The sequence below is a fragment of the Thalassophryne amazonica genome, chromosome 12 (genome assembly GCF_902500255.1).
Source record: "Thalassophryne amazonica chromosome 12, fThaAma1.1, whole genome shotgun sequence".
Lineage (NCBI taxonomy): Eukaryota > Metazoa > Chordata > Actinopteri > Batrachoidiformes > Batrachoididae > Thalassophryne > Thalassophryne amazonica.
In genome coordinates this window covers 16872097-16880265 of record NC_047114.1, presented here as the reverse complement: position 1 = coordinate 16880265, position 8169 = coordinate 16872097, and the positions used below count along the sequence as shown (strand labels likewise).

General features: G+C 40.1%; 1 long non-coding RNA gene across 1 annotated transcript; it reads right to left on the bottom strand.

Annotated features, from left to right (window-relative positions):
• Positions 1-1877: 1877 nt before the first annotated feature.
• LOC117521770 lies at positions 1878-2948 on the bottom strand. Its single transcript, XR_004564053.1, has 2 exons — positions 2047-2948; positions 1878-2006 (listed from the first exon to the last, which is right to left on the bottom strand). It is a non-coding gene; the product is annotated as an uncharacterized LOC117521770 (long non-coding RNA).
• Positions 2949-8169: the final 5221 nt, after the last annotated feature.

Sequence of the window (8169 nt, the reverse complement as noted above, 5' to 3'; positions counted from 1 at the left end):
TAAATGCAAACACAATAACAACGTCTATAAACCCAGAGAATATATTCACAAGAGTTTTAGGCACTAGAGTTTAATGCTGTTGTCCGTGGAGCCTGATCAGAGTGTCTCAAATGCATTTCTCCTGTCATGAATGTACTGAGATTACCCTACCTACCCATAATGCACCTGGACACAGCATGTCCACATTAAAACCTTAAAAATTAGCGCATTACTTTAAAATATCTGATATTTTCACTTTCTAAAACTTCAGACGTGACGTTAATTTAAATAACTTGTCTGAAATTAGTTTGGTTAAAATTTGAACCATAAGATAAAAATGTATGCCTCTGGATGACTTGGGTGATATTGCCCACGTATCAGTATGGGGTTAAAAGAAATTTTTTTTTTTTTTTGTGGCCAGTTCTCCTTTGCCTGCAGAGAATAGAGCGGTTTCTTCTAGAAGCAGGTCTCCTCTGTTTGCAGAGGGTAGAACTACACATCTGCTACAACACATTTAACAGGTATGTGCTCAACTGATTTTAATTAAATTTTTTGTAGCTGTTCAGCTTTGTTTATCATGTTAACAGTCTAAAAATTATCAGACAAAAATTTATCTGAAGATAATTAGTCCGATAATGGTTTTCAAAGTTATCTGAAAAGATAATCCAATAATGAAAACATTATCTTCGATAATTAGCAGTTATTGGATTATCGGAACTGTGCCCACCACTGATCCAGACATCACAAATACACAGTTTGACATGGAATCTCGAAAGTGTGGCTTACTGGCACTGAAGGACTGCCCTTTTGTTAACTATAAGAAGGTAAAACTGGAAGTCCAGAATAATTTTATTGTCCGAATGGAATAAGATTAAGAAGAAGAATGGAGTCCTTTGAGGGCTTAAAAAGTAAATTCTCTCTACAGTAGTCTCATTTTTACAGATACCTACAATTAAGACATTATATACCAAAAAACATACAGGCTCCGAATGACTGTTTCTTAGAAAATATCCTTAAAAAAAATCCATGACGAAAAAATTTATCTCTCATGTGTACGAGACTTTAAGCCTAAACACTAACCACCCTACTGATCACATCAGCAAGCAGTGGCAGAGTGACATAAACTGCCAGACAGATGATGATACCTGGGCACCAATTATAAAAAATACATTTAGTACGCTGAGTTGTAATACGGATCGAGAGAGGTAATTTAAAATATTACATAGACTTTATTGGACACCACTACTGAGGGCCAGGCTCAGCCTACTAATTAATTTCATTAGTAGAGTGGGTCTCGGCCTCAACTTTATCTAAAGTCTGGGTCTGTTAGAGAAGCTTAGGGCTAGTGGCCGGGGATCACCTTAGCATTTCTTCTGCTTTCTTGTTGCTTAATGCTGATGAATTATGCCTTAAGTGTAGTTTTTCTGGCTAATTCTTTTTCTCTCTGTGGATCCACGTGCCGGATTAGATGTAAGTAAGTGAACTTTATTTATATAGCGCTTTGATTTCTGTGACGGACACGGGAAGGACTCTGCTAGTGGAACAGCTGGACTCTCGTCAATTGTGTGTTCTATATTGTATACCTTTTTGGTAGAATGGCCTAAGCAGTGGGCCACCCATCTGAGTCTGGTCTGCTTGAGGTTTCTTCCTCAATATCATCAGAGGGAGTTTTTCCTTACCACTGTTGTCTGGCTGCTTGCTCTAGGGGTTGGTAAGGTTCGACCTTACTTGTGTGAAGCACCCTGAGGCAACTTTGTTGTAATTTGGTGCTATATAAACTAAATAAATTGAAATTGAATCTGTCTGTCTCTATTAACAGAGAGTTACAGTAAAACTAAGAAAATGTGTTTCATAAAATCACAAACATCTAATTCAAAGAGAACATGAGAGTAACATTAGTGATCACATGTCCAAGTTTATTGTACAAAGAGAAAAATGCAATACACAGGCTGCACACAGACAGACGTACCGAACGAGACGAGAGGAACAGTCTTCACAGTCTCAAGATGATGCAGGCCAGGCGACAACTCAAGTCTCATTGAGTCAATTCCTGAACTACAAGTTGACAGAACAATGAGACGTTACTTTGTGGTGGCTTATAAGCTGAATCTTCAAAACGTGTAACCTCTTTGACGCTGAAGACCATCTACAGCGTAGAGGTTAGAGCTAACCATCGGATACCTGACCCAGACACGGCGTTAACTACCCAAGTTAAACCTAGGCAAATAAGTCAACAACTTATTTTACAACATTTACTTGGATCTTAAAGATGAGACGCGGACTCAAGCAGTTGACTTAATCATGACAAACTTGTTTCAATCTTCTACAAAGAGGGAAAAAAGCATGGACAAGTTCATCAGTTTTGTTTGATGAAATTTTGAAGTATGAACCAAAATCCTTCATGTTCCATCAACCACATTTGACCCGGTAAGTGTCAGATGTCATTTCAAAATTGATGAATTCTGGCACAAGAACTTTGGTTCTCTTATTAAGTTTTATCCATAAATATGATGTCATGCTGTTTATTTTTTGTTCCAGCAGACACCGCTCCTCATGGATTGGCTTTGGGATAAAAATCCCCCCACGAAAAAACAAACAAACTTCACATCCACACTGTAGAAAAATATATAAAAGGAAATTTTTCATCAATGTATGATTTGGTTTTTAAGCTGATAGTAGCAGAGAGCCTGTGTCACCTCCCACAGTCCAACATGCCACAATAAAAATGTAACCTGCCTCATCGACTTCAAAGTTCTTTGGAACCATTTCTGCCCTCTAGTGACCATTAGACGCCACAACACAAGATGGTGCAGATGTTTGATCGGATGGTAACTTACAAATGAAGCATGGAACCGGATGCATATGTCACTTTATGTAACAACACTTGCATTCACTACCAAAGGGTCACCCTGACTCAAAAGTTTCAAAATCCAATGCTTGGAGACCAGTTTGATCTTTGAAACCCTCAGTACTCCTTACAATCGTTTGAAAAAAGTTGCTGGTTGTATGTTATCTTGGGCGACTAGTCGCTGAAAGTTGCTGGGGATTCCACTGGAGACACCAATGTGCACTGGAGGTGTTTCATATCTGAGGGCACTTCGACTATTAAGAGAAGTTGTAGAGCACAGCTTGATGGAAATGCCAGGCTGTACAGAAACCTGAGACAGCGGGCTGCAATGGTCCTGAGGGTGGACACACTGGTTAGTAGAATCTATGTCCAGGTGACTTGACATCTGTGGTCTGGTGACTCTCGGCCTGCTTACAGTGGAATCAAAGCATTTCATTCCCCCAAATGTATACCTTGTCCCATTGCAATCATGGCAAGTGACAACTCAGTCCTAACAGATGCCTCTGCTTCAACCAGAGGCAGTGAAACAGCTAAGGGTGGGGAAGGCTCCAAGGATCTGGTATTGGAGCGGGCCACCTCTAGGTGAGGGAAGATGGTACTACTGATACTGCAAACAATCTTTGTTTCAGTCTGGAGACAAGCATCATTTCTACAGACTTTGAGGCCCACTCAGCTACAGAAGCATTACACTGGTCTCTGTGCTAGTAAAGGTGCTAACAAGGACAAGATACAGTTCAAGCTACTTGCCACTCGGTAGACTGGAACAGTCTGAGTTCACACCCAAGAAGTGAACAGTCAAATGTATCCTCGCTCTGCAAGAGCCCACTGAATAGAAGTGCAAATATTTATATAAAGATTTTTGTGTCCGTCCATCAGGCTGCTGTCAAAGACTTTCTAAAAGGTCACAGAATCCTAAAAAAAAAAAAAAAAAAACCCTGCTGGACATCATAGCTGGGTTATGCACAAGTACTGTGAGGTCTGTGTGGGGTGGAGGCAGAGTCTGACTTTTTCCCACTGAATTCATCAGGAAGGTGTCCTGGATCCTACATGGTTAAACGCTTGCATGGACTGGATGTTGGGTTGTAGAGTACAGCACCGTAGGTGTCAGTCTGTCAGGAAAAGGTTTGCCCTGAGTTTATTACTCCCCATCCCAAAAAACTGTAACTGAGAAGGGGGGTTTGGGGTTAAATTGGTGGGGAATAATACAGGTAACACAAAGGTTTAATGATCTTGACTTTACAGTTTGATGTGTAAACAATGGATGCTCTGATTGCAGCACCTGAGAAGCTGCCTGTATAGATTTGCAACTGTCTTGGATCAAGAGTAAGATCAAGACTTTCAGCGGTTTCCTGGCCAACAGAAGTGTATCTGAAATCACAACTTCTCAGCAGCCATGTTCAAGCCTGTATCCTTTCACATCAAGACACCCAGGAACAGCTTATGGAGTTAATGAGGTCATCGGACAGTGTTTGGTGATGCTGATTTTTTTTTTTTTAGGACAGCTAAGTTTAAGTGGCTTCACTAAACCTTTGCTGATTTACGAGCCGTTGACAATCTTCTGTTGCTCTGAAGCTTTAATGGCATCACATTAGCTTACTGTTCAGAATGCTAACAAAGCAAAAACAACACACAAAAAAAAACTAATGTAGGCTTTTAAAAAAATTAAAAAATGTAAGTCTAATCCCCCTCTGTGTGGGCCTGGTGTTGCGCTTTGGATGTCATGATAGCCTGGAAGACCAAACCTTAATGACAGAGTTTCTACACGCACAGAGAACTGCATGAAACCCTGAATGTGCACATATAAAACACAGCTAAACTGATTTTTTTTTTTTTCCCCACAATGTGACGACTTTGGTGAACCAAGGGTGTCAAGTTTCAGATCAAGTCAACTGCTCAAAATTCAAGTCGCACTCCAGTGTCACGATGGAAGGTAACAACAGGAGCAGGAAATGATGAAGAGCTGAAAGAGCGCAAATAAATTACTGATAAACACTTTAAGTCACTGTCACAAAGTACTGTCATTGTGTCTAATGAGTGTTATTGCTGAGCTACTGCAGCGCACTCAGGTTTCAACTGCAGTACAACAACAAGATGGACAAACGCTAACGGTGATCTGATCTTCACTACGATAAACATCTTGTGTATTATTCTGGTACTGTACAGAAAAAAAAACTGCCTGCCACTGAAGGAAAAACATCTAAGCAACTGTACAGCATGCAAAGTTCAACTGAAACGCAACATGGAGGAGATTTGAGCTGCTAAACACTGACCACTCCACCTGGGGACCTGCAAAGCCCCGCCCCCATCACACTGCAAGCGTGTGCAGATACTGCAGTGAATACTGTTGACTGCCCGACCTGTGGTTACAGACTCCTGCCAATGAATCCTCCAAATGGCATTTTTAAGGAACAGAAAAACGGGGGGGGGGGGGGGGGGGGGGGGGTCTACGAGGCAACAGATCAATACAACACATCCAACATGCTGTCACACACCAGCATTTGCACAAAAGCCTGAAACTAAATCCCCAAACATCGAACCGCCTTCTTACACCATCAACCCTCTCATCAGTCACCAACAGGTGGCGCTGTAATACGGACTGCTTTCATATATCACAAGGCGTGCCTAGTGTGGACACCAAGTCTGCCTTTTAAAGTCAGGCTTTGTGTGGCTGTAGTCACAGCCATTTGAAGAACAGCTAACCGGTGTTCTTCCATAAACTCTCAGACAACAGAGGTCACAGGTCACTTCAGAAGCTGGAATCTTCACAGTTCTCCATTTATTTGAAAGGACAACTTCAAGAAGTATTTAGAACATACATTTGCTATAACAGCAACAAAATACTGAATATTCACATTTGTCTGTATCCATTTTTGTAGGTTCTTTATGTTGGCTTTCAGACCCTTTACACAGAGAGTACCAGGAAATGGGGAGCCAGTTTATTTCCAAATTAAACACATTACAATACTCAGGAAAAATACTCGTTTGCCACTCTTCATAGATTTGTGTGCTCCTAAATTCATCAGGTTGGTGCAAAAATAAAGAATGAAGTACATTCAGCTAATGGTATTTGGAAGTGATGAGATTTGACTTCATGTTATGTGCTTACTGTACAACCACAAATCAGAAAAATTTCTGATAATATGAAAGTGATTCTCACATTTACTTTCACTTCTATTTGAATTGCAGACAACATGAACATATTTCATTTTTGTTTTTCTGGTCAGATAATATGAAAGTGATTCTCACATTTACTTTCACTTCTATTTGAATTGCAGACAACATGAACATATTTCATTTTTGTTTTTCTGGTCAGATTCATTTCATTTGATAATATACATCCATTCCTGCATTTAAGGCCTTCAAAACATTACAATAAATGTTTGGACGGGAGCATTATAGGGCTAGTAATGACGTTTAAAAAAATATGTTAATCTTATTTCAAACTAGTGTTGTCAACAGGTGATTGTAATCGTAAATTGTTACAAAAGCAGTGTTCCTGAAAGGCCGAGTCTATGAAAATATAGGTAGATCTACAGTTTGCAAACAAATGAATGAGGAAAGTACTGAAATGTTTAAAAACAATGTTCCTCAAAGAAAAATTGGAAGGGATTTGCATACTTCTACCTCTACAGTACATAATATCATTGCAAGATTCATGGAATTTAAAATGGCAAGGGTGCCAACCTAAGAGGAACACCCCTGATCTCTGGTCCCTCAGATGACACTGCATCAAGAATTGCCATACATCAATAGCCGATATAACCACATGCGCAAGAGAATGCTTTGGAAAGCTCTGTCAAACACTACAACACGGAGTTACATTCACAAACGGCATTTAAAATTTCAATTAAAAATAAGAAGCATTATGATAATGTTGATAAACCAGATGCGTCTGGGCTGAGGTATCTGGGTTGGACCATCACACAGGGGAAATGTGTACTGTGGTCAGACAAATCAGTAAACCAGATGTTTTCAGAAAAAATGGATTCCTTGCGCCCCAAACCAAAGACGAAAAGGACCATCCAAGGATGTATGCATTTTTCAAGAAGAGGAGATGACTGGTCTGTCTGCCATCCTGATCTGGCCCCAAATGAGAATGTGGAGAATTTAGAAATCAAAAATGTAAGAATGATGACCCCTTACTGTTGTACACCTTAAGATGTTTTTGCAGGAAGAATGGGACAACATAACACCTGAAACACTTCATTGGATGTATCTTCAATGTCAAAACTATCTAAACTCTTGTGAGAAGGCATGGCAACATCATAAAGTGGTAGAAGCTTAAGCATCCCAACTGTTTTTGAAATGTGTTGGAGCCCTTAAATGCAGGAATGGAAGTATATTAGCAAATTAAATCAAGCTGGCCACACAAAACATGAAATGCATTAAGTTGATACTGCCTGTAATTAAATAATCAAAATGTAATTATTACTTCTGGATTTTTGGGGGGAGGGCATACCATCCAAACTTTTAGGGTTGTGGATTTTTTAAATTCATCTAAGCATGAAGGCTGAGAGAGAGAATTATATTACCAACAGAGCTACATCGGCACGTAATGATTTTTAGTTCAAGAAAATTTACTGACTCTCTGCACTATGAAATACTGGGCTGAATAAAGTTATATTTGTATGTGTCTGTCTGTGTGCACACGTGTCACACGAAATATGGACTGGATCCTACTGATCTACAATTCAATGGAAACAACAAACCTTCACTTGTCCTTACTTTCTGTATGTCTGGACCAAAAGACTCGCTGTGTTTGCACTGCTAACTGCTGGTCTGAGAAACCATTACTAGGGGAGCTACAACCACTACCTTTGCGCACGCACACACACGCACACACACACACACACACGCACACACACACACACAGTGTGTTATCCAGTTATCCAAGATGGCGTCCAAGATGGCCACCAAAATAGGGTTTTTCACTATAACACCTTTAAACAACATATAAACAACTTAAATATCACAGAGATTCAATGGGAAGACTATTGCAGGTCACAGCAAACTCATTTGTGCCTAAACTAAATTCATTCATGGGTTTAAGATTTAAAATGGTGTCCAAAATGGCCACCGATAGACCTTTATCATTGAATCTCTCTAATATTTAAGTTGTTTATATGTTGTTTAAAGGTGTTATAGTGAATTATTTTTTTATATTATTATTTTTGGGAACATCCTGATTGTGTTTTGGGGTCATCTAAGGAAGCTAAAAAGGTTGGCTGGTCTGGGGGGGGGGGGGGGGGGGGGGGGGGGGGGGGGGGGGGGGGGGGGGTGCATAGGTAGTGGTCGTAGCTCCCCTAGTACATCTACGGACCTCTGAGCAGATTTTGTTTCCC